The sequence below is a fragment of the Adiantum capillus-veneris genome, chromosome 24, assembly GCF_014529385.1.
Source record: "Adiantum capillus-veneris isolate H3 chromosome 24, ASM1452938v2, whole genome shotgun sequence".
NCBI classification, from domain to species: Eukaryota; Viridiplantae; Streptophyta; class Polypodiopsida; order Polypodiales; family Pteridaceae; genus Adiantum; species Adiantum capillus-veneris.
The window spans coordinates 72,532,129-72,547,819 of NC_140954.1; positions in this window are offsets into that span (position 1 = coordinate 72,532,129).

Below are 15,691 nucleotides of genomic sequence, written 5' to 3' on the forward strand. Positions count from 1 at the left end.
TAAGGCTACCAGACTGGTCTCTGTCATGGATCCAAAGGAGGGAAAATAGGGATCGAAGGGGGGATAGTTTGCAAAAGAGCAATGTGTTTCAATGACGCTTAAAAGACCTAAGGTTCAGTTCCATTAAGACTTCCATAGGCTAAGGTTCCAAAAATTAACTCAATTATCCAATGGCCAAAGCAAGGGGAAAATTGGATGGTCATGGGAAGACTCAAAAGGCTTCCCACATCCCTAGGAAGGAGGAGGCACACACACACTTGAAGGCTCCCCCTTTACACAAAGGGAATACTTGACATATGTCAAGCTCCTAGGCAAGTTCCTCCCAATCTCTCCTCAAATCCTATCGGATGGCCATAGAGGTGGACCAATGAGAATTAGGTTAGAGTAAATTTAGTCTAATCAATTTAAAAATTCTTGATAAAAGAACCAATAAAATTTAAGCTCCCTAGAAGACTATTGCACAGTCTACCAAGGGGTGCAATGAGCATTCAGCAGCCCAATGGCTTACATGATTCCTATTGGCCAGAAGACTAAAAGGTCCAAAAAATTAACTCAATTATCCAATGGCCAAAGCAAGGGGAAAATTAGATGGTCATGGGAAGACTCAAAAGTCTTCCCACATCCCTAGGAAGGAGGGGGCGAGCCCTTAATGAGGGGATGAGAGAGAAACACACACACGCCAAGACTCCCCCTTTACACAAAGGAAATACTTGACACATGTCAGGCTCCTAGGCCAGTTGCTCCCAATCTCTCCTCAAATCCTATTGGATGGCCATAGAGGTGGACCAATGAGAATTAGGTTAGAGTAAATTTAGTCTAATCAATTTAAAAATGCTTGATAAAGAAACCAATATAATTTAAGCTTCCTACAAGACTATTGGACAGTCTACCAAGGGGTCCATTGAGCATTCAATAGCCCAATGGCTTACCTGATTCCTATTGGCGAGAAGACTAAGAGGTCCAATGAGAGTTTAGTTGGATTATTTAATTACCTAAAGCTCTCAAAAAAAGGGAAAAGGGGGACATTTTTCAAAAGACCTATGCTTCTAATTTGTGATTGGCTAAGCTTTACAGGAGCCAATGGGAGGCCAGCATGAGCAAATACCAAGAGGGGTCGACCAAGATGAGAGAGAGGGCTGCATTTTACTCTAACACAATGCTACAAAACACACACACACACACACACACACACACACACACACACACAACTCATGCATACAAGAAGAAATCCATCTCCTTCTCCAAGCATTGAGAAGTAGAGGCCTACACCAACAACTCTTGGCTATGGAATGCAAATCCAACCAAGAGCCAAGCTTCAATGGCATGCTCATCTCCTCTACCATGCTAATTACTAAGCTAAGCTATGCTATTAGAGTGATTATGTGAGGAGAATACTTCTTTCTTGTAAGATACCTCTTCTTCCTCTCAATCTATCCTCATTCTCTGCTAGTTCTCATCATTTTTGAAGGTGTGTGAGGTCTTGGGACTGAGGCTAGGGACACTAGGTGTATCTTTTCAAGCATAATTTGGTGCATGAAGCTTCCATCTTCATTGCACCAACGAGCTTTGTCAAGGAACACAAGAATTGTATTGTACAAAAGTCTCCTTTGATGGGAGAAGCTATAATACAAAGCCTATATGGAGGGGGGACCGACTCCATGTAAATCCGGTCCTCAACTGTTTTCAATTGTTCTATTTCTCTCTCTTTTCAAGTATTGTCAATGCCAAATTAGCTAGGTGTAAATTGTTATGTTTCTTTCTCAATTAAGCACTCTCTCTATGCTCATTAGGAACTTGTTCTTAATGAAATGCTCACTATGTTATCAATTTCCGCTACACACAAGTTACTAGTGCATTAAATGTTACACGCACTATCTCTACAAAAGATATTACGTCTCTGAGGGATAGTAGGAGTAGCCGGTGTGCTTGATAAAAGAAGGAATGAGACCGCATAATTTTTTCACAAAATTAGATAATTCGACCCTGGAAGAGGAGAAAAGTGCAAGCTCTTGCTAATATTGTACAGAGAGTATAGGTAGCTGGGCTATGTACTGGTAGATCAAATTACACCATCTTTGCAGTCCTTGTCCAAGGTAGCTAGAATCTTGACCCAATCATAAAAAGATAACATGTGCAAAATAGACAACTTTTTGTCTATAATAAGAGCCGAATCATATTAGTTGATACGCATCCAGGCTGCCAATACATCTGAGGACAAGAGATGTTGCCACAGAGAGGGGTTCAGAAGATAGTTCGAAGCCTTGCGAGAGAGCAATGGTCTACAATATACAAAAAAGTTAGTAAGGATATCATTACTTATGGTAGTAAGTCACACAACGTTTGGCCTTTCTTACCAAAAATGTCAAGTTCTAACTGCTAAGGCATTTTTTGGAGTATGGTCTTTTAGGTAAAACTTATTCTGCTCTAAAATCCTTGTATGATTCTCTGGGTCATAGTTTACTCTCATGCGAACTGTCATTCTAAAGTTTTTGAATGTATAAATATAATTAGTCTAGTGAAGTGCGCCTGCAAACCTTAAACCGGCAAAGTCAAAGACTATAATAGCCGTGAGCAAGTGACAAGAAAATTACTCTATGAGGGACCACCTAACACCAACCAACCAATCAAGGGATTATAGACTGTGAGTCCAACTTAGAACTAAGATTCAAAACTAATTTCTAAAGCTAGCATCCTGGTTATCCAAAGAGAATGGAAAAACCTTATGTATAGGACGTGTGTGTAGCTGTTTTGACTTCAATAATAAGACATAATTGAACTTTAACATTCAAAAGACAGCTGGCTTTAGAAAAAAATCAATGATAAATACAAAAACAACTCAATCTCAGAATTATTTTTATATAGAGTTTATGAGAATGAAGCCTCATTCCATTATATATTGATAGCATAAGTACTTCCCTAGTAGCACGTGTATGTGTAATCATGTACAGACATCTGCTTTAAGCCAAAAAAAAAAAATCCAAAAAAAGATAGAGTCCTCACATGCATCCATTCAAACAAGACAATAGATACGTTAGCTTTGGATGTGTTTTACAGTTGTCAATGGACCATCAGTTGTTATCCATGTCCAACTTACAATTTTTTTAACTAAAAACAAATGTCCAAAAGAGCTCATGTACTCCAAATTTTTAGAGTATTTTTACTTTTTTAAGGAGATAGTTATAGATATAGTCTCTATATAGTCCCATTTCTTTATAGACCTTAATAGATATTATTATACATATCATTTTGATCAGAAGGCCACCACCCCTTCTGATCCAAGTGTCATAAACCCACATCGGCATAAAAGATCCGAACCTTTAATATCCTATGCAGAGAGTGTCCAATCCAACCTTTTATGACTTAAGACTAGTAAAACATTACGGCAGAGTTTAGTTTGCCCAAGAGCAAAGATAGCCGAAGCTATGCCATCAAGATATAGCATCCAAGGTACCAATTTTGTCCGGCAAAAACAGTCCTTCCAATTTTTTTGGGGCTAAGAGGGAAGAAGTCTTGCTAACCCCACCCAAAATTAACCAGTTTTAAGCTTTGATGGTTAGATCAACATTATCATTCTTGATGCTACAACATTCTTTTGTAGTTTTTATGATGCTTACACCTCAACATATCCTCGATATTCAGTCAAAATAAGTGAACGACAGAAAAACCATAACCCATGTAGAAGAATCCAACATGGATGATTGTTAACCCTCACGGCTCACGGACACCCCATCACCTACGACGGACATGTATTATGTATTTGGTAGAGTCAGGTATCGGGCTTGTCGGACCAATAGAAAAAGGGTAAGAGTGATCGCCAATGAGAGGCGCACTCTAACTGGGACATTCAAAGGATTAGTTGGCTAAGCATGGGCGCCCAAGTGTGAATGGGGTGAGCTCATATAAAAGCCAACTAAACCTAATTTTTACTCATTCTCTCATTTGTGCAATAGAAGAGTGCTCTTGCTCCATCTCCATCTCCATCTTCTTCTTCTTCACCTCCTTGTGTGTGTGTGTGTGTGTGTGAGAGAGAGAGAGAGGGAGAGTGTGTGTGCAATCGAGCATTACGAAGGCACGACGGCGGCGAAGCGGTTGAGCGCGGCACGACTGCAGCTTCTTCTTCATCGCGGCGAGGAATCCACCACGAAGGCGAGCGTAGAGCGGTGAGTGACACACCCTTTGCTCTCTTGAGCTTGCTAGTTTAGGCTTGTTGTGTGCTTGGAGCCATTTGTGGCTCGCACACGGTGTATTGGCAAGTCCCTTGCTTCGACAGTGCGGCAAGGAGCGCACATTTTTGGCGCCACTGCCGGGGAAATGCCCTACACTAAGCTCGGTTAAGCACTTTACGCTTTCTTGTAGTGCAATTTCTATCATAGGAAAGGCAGGGAATGAGTGTGTGTAGTTGTGTGGAGATTTCTGTTTTTTGCATTTTCTGCGTTTTCTGGTTTGCACTGCACAGTTAGCATTTCTTGCGTTTCTGCGTTTTCTGCATTTTCTGGTTTGCACTGCACAGTTCTGTCAAGTTTCAATTTTCTGCATTTTCTGTGTTTTCTGGTTTGTGCACAGTTAGACGCACAGTTAGTTAATTAAGCAGGCTAGTAATTAGGTGAGACAGTAAGTAAGTAAGTGAGGTCAACGCGCACCAAAACGCGTACCAAAAAAAAAAATGAAAAAAAATTGAAAAAAAATTCCGAAAAATAAAAACGTGAGTGAGGGGGAGGTTAAATTTTCGAAAATAAAAAACATGAGTATAAAAACGGACGGGTTAGTTTGTATAAAAGATAGATCGGGATCGGGATCAAGCCCAAGCCCAGGCCTCAGTCCTCAGTCTTATGATATATTCTAGACTCACTCTTATATATATACCCTACTCCCTCAAGAGGGAATGAGAGCATGTGGGGCAAGTCCTCCACTCTCCTCCCTTCTCTTCCCACTTGCACCCTTAGACTTGCTATTTGGAGCCTAGTTCCCCAGCTAGGAAAAGACTGTTTCGGGCTTTTCTGGAGCAAAATAGAACCAAACGGTGGGCTGTAAAGCACAGCGCGTCCCTCCTAGCGATACGCTCGTTTCGAGCTATCACACGGCCCATTCCACGACACGCTCTAAAAAATCTAGCAAAAAAAAAAACAAAAAACACGCAAAAAACTAGTCACAAGGCCTCCTAGAGCAGCTTTTTAACACCTTAGGGTATCAAAAGCACATGCACTTACGCTCTAGGCGGGTGCTAGAACACGAGCATATTGAGGGTGCCTCTGTTCATACGGACACCCATTACCCATCCACGATAGGCTCTAGACCCTCAGCGGGGACACAAGGTAGCACCACCCAAGACCCTAAAATAGCCGCTAGTGATTCCTCCTCCGACTCAGAAATCATGGAAGCATACCCTACCCAAAACACTGAGAGAGAAGGCCATGCACCTCCCGAAGCTCCACAGCCTAGTACTAGTATGTTTAGCCGTTTCATGGAAACATTAGGTAGAGCTACTCGCTCGGAACCTGATGCAAATGAAGCACACGAAGGGGGTGGGAAAGTGGACTCTCCTTTCACATCGCACGTGGACCCCACACCACCAAAGAGTGTCCATGTGGATATCATGCCAACTTCTTACCAAGAAGGCCCTGTTGAGCTGCCTCCTTCAGAAGTTCCCTCTAGAGTACCGTTGGTGACAAGTAAAACCACGGGGAGCAACATTGCTTCTACCTCACAAGAAACCGTTAACACGTCGACTCTAGAAGGATTGTTCATTAATGATCATTGGACATATGACCTCCACACTGAGGTGTTGACGGATCTACACTCTGGCCACGCCTACCATGTAGGATGGATAGAGATTGTACAATCCACCTCTAGTGCCACGAGCATCGAAGATCAACAGAAAATGATCTGTAATGTTATCCATGGCATTATTCAATCGGAAAGGCAAAACCGAGGGGTAAATATATTCTCAACTGGCCCCATGAGATTTCTGGATACGAGCAAGGCTCAACAGCCTACTCTATCACAAATGGAGACTCCTCTAATGAGTCCCATGGACCCATCTTACGTCATTTCACCTAGGGTCTCTATGCAATCTGAGCCTCCGAGCGACAACTTTAGCTTCCCTAACTTGGCTCAACCCTCTATTAAGGAAAACACGGTGCTCACTCCAGGGATAAGCCTGATAGAGAATGTACCGATGACATCTACGGTTAGCGCAGTGCCACTACCTAGTGTCGTAGTACCTAATATGGGGCCTCGACCGTATGTGCCTCTAGCCCCTTATGCACACATGGCCCCCACACCTCCAATTGTACCACTTGTTCATGCTCCTCGAGTGCCGCTCCCTAGCCCTTATCCGAGTGGACCTATGCCCGGTTATGTTCCATATCCTGCATCATCCACACATATGCCAAGACTGCTACCCGTCCCTCTCCCACATATGATTCCAAGAGTACCTCCACCGGCCCTGCCTCCTCACATAGGTGACTTGGCAGCGTTTGCTCAAACCATAGGTCGATCTATCGCGGAAAATATGCGTCATGCATCTGATAGAGAGCCTAGAAGTAAGGCACTACAAATTGCCAAACTCACGCAAAAATTCAATGGGGACGAAGATGCTAGAAAACACATTGAAGTGTTTGAACAAGTATGTGATTCCTTAGGGGAACGCAACGAACTACATAAGTGCAATGCCTTAAGCTTGACATTAAGTGGGAAGGCTGGAGATTGGTATAGAACCCTAAGGGTGGACGAGAAAACAATCTACCCTACCCTTCGAAGGTTGTTTCTAAAGGAGTACATACGAGAAGGTGTGCTTTGGGGTGTAGCATCTCAGCTACAGAAGGCCAAACGTAAGGAAGGAGAGTCAGTAAGGGACTTCATTAGTCGTCTAAAGCACTTAAACTCTCGCTACCCTATAAATGAGCGCTTCAACAATAACCAACTGCTTGATCGATTCATTCGAGGGTTGAGGAATGAAGGAATCTATAATGGACTAGTGATTAGAGGTATCACAACCTGGGAAGATGTCACTGCCAATGCAATCCAATTAGAGGACAACTTGATGATAGCAGGCATGAGGGTGTCTACTGACACGAGATCCACTAGCTCACAAGCCATTGAGTATGAACCCATGACTGCAAAGCCCATTGCCAATGAGCCAAACGTATTTGAGACATTCTTGACATACCTCACCAAGGCAATCCAAGAGTCTCTTAAGGATAATCGACCCCCTCAAAATAGTCACATGTATCCAAGAAGGGAGCAACAATGGTGTTCCATTTGCTTAGGTCCACATAGCACTAGTGAGTGCCCTACATTTAGAGTAAAATTTAATGGAACTTGCAACGCATGTGGTAGGTATGGTCACCAAGCTAAGGATTGTTTAATGATCAAACGTATGATGGCAAATAGACCACCTGTAGCCTGGACGGATGCACCTCGAGCTCCTGTATTGATGCCTGCTCCACCTGTTGAGCAACTACCGCAACACATGGTCCCTAGATCTCAAAATGTTGTACAAGCTACACCGCTACCACCTCCTGTGCTAGGACCGCAGCCCCGCATCCAAGAGTCGCCCCTATGAACCAAGTGGGTTGCGAGCCATCTAATGCTTATGCAGATGAGTGTGAGGAGGAAATAGACACTAGTATTGCCTACGGACTTGATACATTGGAAGAGTGTCCTATATACTACATGGAAGATTGTTGGGGGCAAGTCAAGCCGGTTTATCAAGCTGCTGCTCTCGCATCCAGAGGTCAAAATATCAACACCCAGGCTAGGAGGCCACCTCTTCAATGCTACGAGTGTGGTGGACCACATCGGGCAGCGGAGTGCCCTATTAGGCTGCAAAAGAATGCTGCACAGATGCAAATGAATCAAGGGAGCACGTCTGCAATGCCAATACTCACATGTAATCGTTGTGGCATAGATCACTTGATTGCCCAATGCCCTTATAACCCAAATGCGCCTAAAATCACACCCCTAAATTTGGTCGAAATTGCTAGTGTGACGTCGCCAATACCACCCGTCGCACCCGCTTATGCGATTACACGGTCCATGCTTCAAGGGCCAGGCCATATCCTCGAAGAGAGAGATACCGCGTCAGTTATCCAAGCAAAGAAAAAGAAGACACGAAGGAAGAGGTCGCAAAATACGGGAAATTCAAAGCCAAGTTCCAAAACAAACATAGGAACAGGAGATGACCCCGTGTATATGAATGACCTCGAGGATGATTCAGATTCAATTGAGACAATGGAGACTAGAACCAATACCACAAAGGGAAAGACCGACAAAGAAAACCGTAACATGGAACCAAATGAAAACAGAATAAGAGAAAACCATAAAGAGCCTCTGAAAACACCACAAGTGTTTCCAAATCCAATCCAAGACCCCCAAGATAAACTGCAGGGGCAAAAAGGGAAGAATCGAAAGAAGAAGATTGGGACGTACCCAAACCCAGTAGACGAGATTGAGCAAGTGAAACATCTAAGAGGTTTAGTGGAGGAGACTCAAAGGAAACTAGAACCAGAACCCATGCATGTCAAAATTCATGACACAGTGTTTCCCACGCAAGTTCTCTTTTCCCACTAATGTGCCTCCTGGAGGTATTCCTTTTGTTTCCTAGTGTGTACAGGAGCGTGTTGCTATTGATAGGATTTGGACCTTCATGGAACCTTTCTCTCGTTCACACTTCAAATCAAGCGCGACCATCAACACAAACAGGTGTTTTATATCCATTAGCATTGCCCTTATCTTTTTGCATCCATGTTTGTCTGCCTTGATTGTGATTGGTAGCATAATATTCAATGCATTTTCTTAGTATCAAACATTTAATTCAATGTAATGTTTTGTCATAATCAGTTGTCTAGGTTTAAAACTCAAGCAGTCCGACTAAGCTAGTTTGACCAAGCTAGGTATTAGAAATCTTCTCTTAATACCATGGGGAATGCCTTCCTAATAAGCAATGGTTACTTAGGTTCTTAATCCGATTTAGGCAACATTGTGTGAAATGTACTAGGGCTTTCTAGTGGGCTTAACCCTATTGACCTTTAGCTTAAGTATTATAAAGGGAGTTTACTAATGTGATGAGCCTGGGGAGGGTAACAGTGTTATATGACCCCCCAAAGTTACAAAATTAAAATGCTGAAAATGAACAAACAAAAAATCAAAGTGCCACAATGTAAAATTTTAAGCTGGAAGAGAAATCCCTGCTTAAATTGGTACTTCACTCACTTGTATCGCCTATGGTACTAGAGCCCTAGAGGTTCCCAGTGTGGGCGCTTTTCCTTGAAAAGCAAAAAACCCAAGGCATACAAAATAAGCACACACATCATAATTGAATCAATGTGAAAAGACTTTGGGGGGTCAAAGAAAAAGTAATCAGTCAGGCGATCATTTCATGAGAAATTCCTTTTATGGTAACTTAACTACAAGGTCTTCTAGATATAGCCTCTAGTCAGCCCTCGAACATGAATACTTGGCTCTCGCGATTAAACAACTTAATTGACCACAGATAATTAAGAAGCTTACCCATGGTATTAATATTCGATCTCTAGTGCCTTTCGACCGTCAAATTAGCGACCCCAGACTTGTTTAATTTTCTACCTTTACATATGTTTATGCATTTGATTACATTGCAATTTAATGTTCATTGCTGACAAATTGTTTGAAATTCTTTTACCAATCAATTTGTCTACCTAAAACTGCATATGCTTTTTAAGAGAATGCCATTACTGTGCCAATGTTGTTTGATTTTGCAGTGACTGAAGAAGGCTAAGGACATTCATCTCAAATGCTCTTCCACCTCGACGAACCAGCTTCAACTCAATAGCTTCTGAGGACGGAATCTACATCAGGAAGGGGGGCATGTTAACCCTCACGGCTCACGGACACCCCATCACCTACGACGGACGTGTATTATGTATTTGGTAGAGTCAGGTACCGGGCTTGTCGGACCAATAGGAAAAGGGTAAGAGTGATCGCCGATGAGAGGCGCACTCTAACTGGGACATTCAAGGGATTAGTTGGCTAAGCATGGGCGCCCAAGTGTGAATGGGGTGAGCTCATATAAAAGCCAACTAAACCTAATTTTTACTCATTCTCTCATTTGTGCAATAGAAGAGTGCTCTTGCTCCATCTCCATCTCCATCTCCATCTTCTTCTTCTTCACCTCCTTGTGTGTGTGTGTGTGTGAGAGAGAGAGAGAGAGGGAGAGTGTGTGTGCGATCGAGCATTACGAAGGCACGACGGCGGCGAAGCGGTTGAGCGCGGCACGACTGCAGCTTCTTCTTCATCGCGGCGAGGAATCCACCACGAAGGCGAGCGTAGAGCGGTGAGTGACACACCCTTTGCTCTCTTGAGCTTGCTAGTTTAGGCTTGTTGTGTGCTTGGAGCCATTTGTGGCTCGCACACGGTGTATTGGCAAGTCCCTTGCTTCGACAGTGCGGCAAGGAGCGTACAATGATAGCCCTAATGAGATTGTTAAGGAAGAAAAACCAAAAAACCTTTTTCATTAAATATGCAAAAAACCACAGTTTCTAGAACATTTTATAAGTCTATATCTACTTCAAAGAGGTAAACAGGAGAAACTATGAATAGTAAGCGTCCACGGCGGCAGGTCACCTCACCAAAACACGATGCTCCCGAGTTATGTACAATAAGTCAGGCGGTATCTTCCTTTGTGAGGATCGTTGTAAAGCAAACTAATCAACCAACTTCCCATATTCTCGCTACCTTAGGTGCCCCTTTTTTATGCAGTAAACAGTTTAATCAAAGCTCACAGAATCAAAAATATTAAACAGAACCAGTAACGAGATCCTTAAACCATAGTCTCCCACACCAAGTTTTTTCAGCTATCACACGCAGTCTAACTTTGCCACCCACACAGTGGGCCTTACCAAGCTAAGTCACAAGGTACACATGCCTATAAGCAAAGGTGTCTACATCACCCTTAGACCTATACATACCAAGGAGAGATAACCTTAATACCAAGAGAATGTACAGTAACCGACTTGTGTTACCACCCTTAATTCCACTAATTCTACCCTTAACTAACTTAAAAGAACATCTCTTTGGACTCATCGTTTTGAATTTTGTTATATTGCACCCTTCAATTTCCAAAAAGGATCATTCCTCTAATCTGATTGTTCATTACAAGCCCTTTAGTCATATTGAGCTCATTCTTGTTTTCTTGCATGTTCTTGTTTTATTAGCATCTTGTGGAGTGCAAGCTTCAAAGTGATGGTAAGCCTTTTGGTCAAATTGGGCTCACATTGAGGGAGGTTTTTTTTTTGTATGCGCTTGTTTTATTAGCATCAAAGTGAAGAAATGAAGAAAAACTTTCAACTTTTCAAATTTCAAAATTGCATAAAGGATAGGCTTTTCATATATCTTTGGTAAACATGATACTAATACATATGTAACATTTCATATTTGTGTGGATGCTCTATTTAAATGTCCTCAAGGTGGTGCCCCACGAAAACATAAATAGGCTTTAGTGAACCTTGGGCCAAAAGATTAAACCTTCGGACAAAACAAATGACAAGCACAAAACTTAAAAAGTTTTGAGGAACATTAGACTTTCAATGTTAGTTGTTATTTCCAATTTGGCACTTGGTTGTAACTTTGGCTAGGTTGAAACAACAAACCCTAAGAGTATACTTTGACTTGGTCTTGTGGTTACTATACTAAGATTATATTAGTTTAAGGTTTCCAGTTACTTTTCATCAAATCCTTCATGTGTCATGATCAGATTAAGTGTCATTTTCTGTCTCATATAGAAGCAATATTTGTCAAACATAAGGTGGAGGTAGCTAGAAGAGCAACCTTGTACCGCGATGCTCGTCTAAACCTGGCTTGAGACTGGTGCATTCACTTGATGCCATCCAAGGAAGAGATCAAGGAGGCCTCCATACCCACCACATAGAACACATGAGGAATCCAGTCCTTCACATTGAGTTCTATAACCCTTGGCGTTGTCCAGGGAGAGACAGAGGTGCAAAAAATCAACCCAAGTGGTTATCTAGAAATTTGCACAAGCCAGCAAAGCATACATTTGGTGCATATGCAATCAGGATCATTGTACATGGATTACAGTGGTCAGATCTATAGTAGAGAGCCAGAATTGCAAGATTCAATAGATCAACCAATTGAAGCCAGTCTAATTGGAGAACCGAGTCAAAGACGGTACAAAGGTCAAGATGGAGCATTCTACAGCTTGATGCTCAATGTTTTAAAAGAAGCTGACAACTGGGCAAGCATAGAAGCATAACTTCTCAATAAGAGCTCAACATGACAGAGCCAGTTGGAATACCACCAGCCATGGCGTATTGCTCAGATTCTGCACGAAAAGGTGGACTTTTTTTTAAAGATTGTCCAAGATATCTTTTCACCATGCTAAATATTTCACTATGGATACGAGGTGCTCAACCAAAGGTTATAAAGCTTAACCCTCATGTGGTGATTGGCTAAAATCTTCATATAGTAAGCATCTCAAAAAATACATATACCTTCAACAGAGACAATTCTTACCCAAAGATTATTTACTACATTGAAGAACACAAACTACACATTTTAATGAAAAGGTCAAGAATGAACAATGTTCAGTACATATGGCACCTAAAGATATGTACCAAAAGTGGACCGAAGGGCCTATCATTGATCTAGAGTCAGAGCTTGCAAGTGACGAAGAGGATGAGTGATATGGATGATGGCCCACTCTAAATCTCACTATCTTTGTATGGTCTTGTTTGGAGTATTGGAAGGATTTGAAGATCGCTCATCTTCTTGATCATATGCATATATTCAAAATTGTAGCCACTCTTTGTGGAAACATCTTAATGGTTTGAAGCACATGGAAGTAGCTTAAAATGACTTAAAAGTGCAAAATTTCAAACGCAACTTGTGGCCCCATGTTGATGAAGAGATAGGTTGAAAAGAATACGCACCTTCATCATGGGTGCTTACCTCTGAAGAGATTAGTACAATGAATCACAGAATACAATCTATCCACACACCCACAAGATATGGTGCCTCATTGAAGAACATATTCATTGTGGACAACACAAGCATTTCAAACTGATAGACACATGATTGGCATAATTTGATCAAGGTAAGTTAATTTCTTTTTATCATAACAATTTGTTGTTCCAACCAAATGATACTAATTTGATGGTAAATTGATACCTGTAGTATGTTCTCCCTCTTGTTATTGATGTTTGCTCAACGAGTGGTATGCAAGATGTTATCTATTGTTTAGGAAAGCTAGCACAATATGTATATAGCTTGTAGATATTTATATATGTTCTTTTAATAAAAGCTCAATACATTGTCCTTGTATTTTTAAATAGATGGATCACGTCTAAGGAGATTGACACAAAGTCAATACCGCAGAAGGAAAGGGAATGCATTGAGATCCTTTGTGGATGAGATAGAGATTGTAGGTGTTATTACAACTCGTTGGACGTTTTGGGTTAAGAGATTCATGGGAGTTTTAAAGAGGCTTGTTTGCCAAAGAGCGCCACCAGAGGTTTCAATGGCTAAGGGATTAATGATTGGAGAGTGCATGTATTACCTTTCAAAGTCCCTTGAGCATGTTGAAAAAGCTGCTCCTTGTAGATGAAAAATAGAAGAGTCTCTTACACTTTCAGATGAGGTATTATGTGACAAGGGTATTCCACACAAGCACATAGCTACAGAATGCTTGAACATTTTCACGTTTGTTTTTTACTGAAATGGAGCAAATTACTTTTTTCTCATTATTTTTCACGAGCCATTGGCTGGATAATAAACAGTTATACCCATTAGTAGTCATGTAATGTAATTAAATTTTCACTTTGATACTTTTGCGATTATCTTTAGTGTTGCATCATATAGTATTGAACTTGTTTTTGTATCTAACTTGAATTTTCCTTATTTATTTGCTTGTGTATGACATCTCTCCTATCATTTCTAAAAGTTCTTTGTGGATGATTAAAGTTTTTGAAGGGTACTTATTCATATTCCAGAATTTGATACCAACATATTTCCATCATGAGCCCTACTTTTAGCATATCCTAACATTGATCATTAATCATCATATATATGTGTATTTCATCATGAGCTGAATGAATCTTTGTAGATTAGCTTCGTACTTTAATTATCAATCTTACAAGTCCTTAACAAGTATAAGGTTATGTAACTACAAGTCATATTTAGGGATGGATTTTCTAACAGTTGTCTAAATCAAGCACCATGATTAGTTTTTCACTTGGGTTAATGTTTGAGCATACTACCACTTTGATACAAGCTCAATATCTAATGTTTGCCTAGCTTTGTGAACCATTCTCCAAATTTATGTAACCCTTTCATTATCTTTTATTGGCACGCACCCCTCTACTTTTACAGAAAATCAGACTTCTAAACAATTTTTTTCTTAAGGATTGCCAAAGTGTTAATGTATTTAGTATGTAGTTAAATTGTTGGCTCATTCTAACACAAAATCATCTTTAGTTCTTTGTCTTTGAGAAATATATATTCAGTTAATGCTAAACACATGAGTTAAGGTAACTCATAACCATCACTAGACCTTGTAAGTTTTTCCCTACTCAAAATTACTCAAACAATGCATATTCTAAAAAATCTAAACACGACGAACTATACCAAGGCATGATTTTTGCTATATATTAATGTAGTGAATATTAATTTTTCATGAAAGTTTTTGTAACTTTCAGTTCCCTCTTTGCATACTTGAATTGGTAGATAGTGGCTTGCATTTTCTTAGAGAGTATTCCCACAACTTATAAGATTAATTGTTTACTTTCACTGGCTGCACCTCCAAGAATCTCTAGACTTGCTTGTTACTCATGTATTTTACCATGTCCATCTAAGAAGATCATTCTTTGTTTGATCACTCAATTCAAACGAGCATGATAATTTTTAACAAGGTTCAAATATAATAGTATAAGTCCTCTCTCCTATTGATTTTCCTTTTACAAAGTCATTTACCATATTGAGGTGATACTACACTAGCAATATTCTATAACATTCTAGCATGAATTCTCTACTTGCTACACAATAGAATACCCAAAATAACCTATAATTTATAGTACTTAGTTCGTTCAGCATACTAACTCTCCCATACAAGATTGTGCCACACTCCTAAATGTGTCTACTGATCGCATTCAAAGAGAAAAACATAGATGTACAGACTCAACTTAAATGATTTGCTTATTATCAATTTGAGCACTAGCTCTTTCTCCGGAGAATCTCCAGTTATATTATTCCTTGATGTAATCTATTAATATACATTTAATGACAATATATAGGCCCAGATATAATGCACCATCTTTTTTATTCTATTTCTTTCTTTATCTTAAGATCACCACATTATGTACCACCTTAAAACATATTCTAATATGACAATCCTGGAGTTTAACATACTCATTTGATAAATGCTCGTTTTATTTGATTTCTTTTAAGTGACTCCCTTTGCAGATATACCTAAGGGGCTACACTCAATCTGTTTTGCAACAAGGGAGAATACCGGTGGATACTTTTAGAAGGCAGGGCTCTTTTACTTACTTGAAGTATCTTGTGAGTTGTGAGATCAACCATCTCTAGCTTCATGACTTGTAATTGCAATGAATGGAATTTCTATTGAGATAATTTGCTATTGACTGATACAACTACTCACATGAGCTAAGGAGTTTTGGGATAAGGGACAATAGTTTGT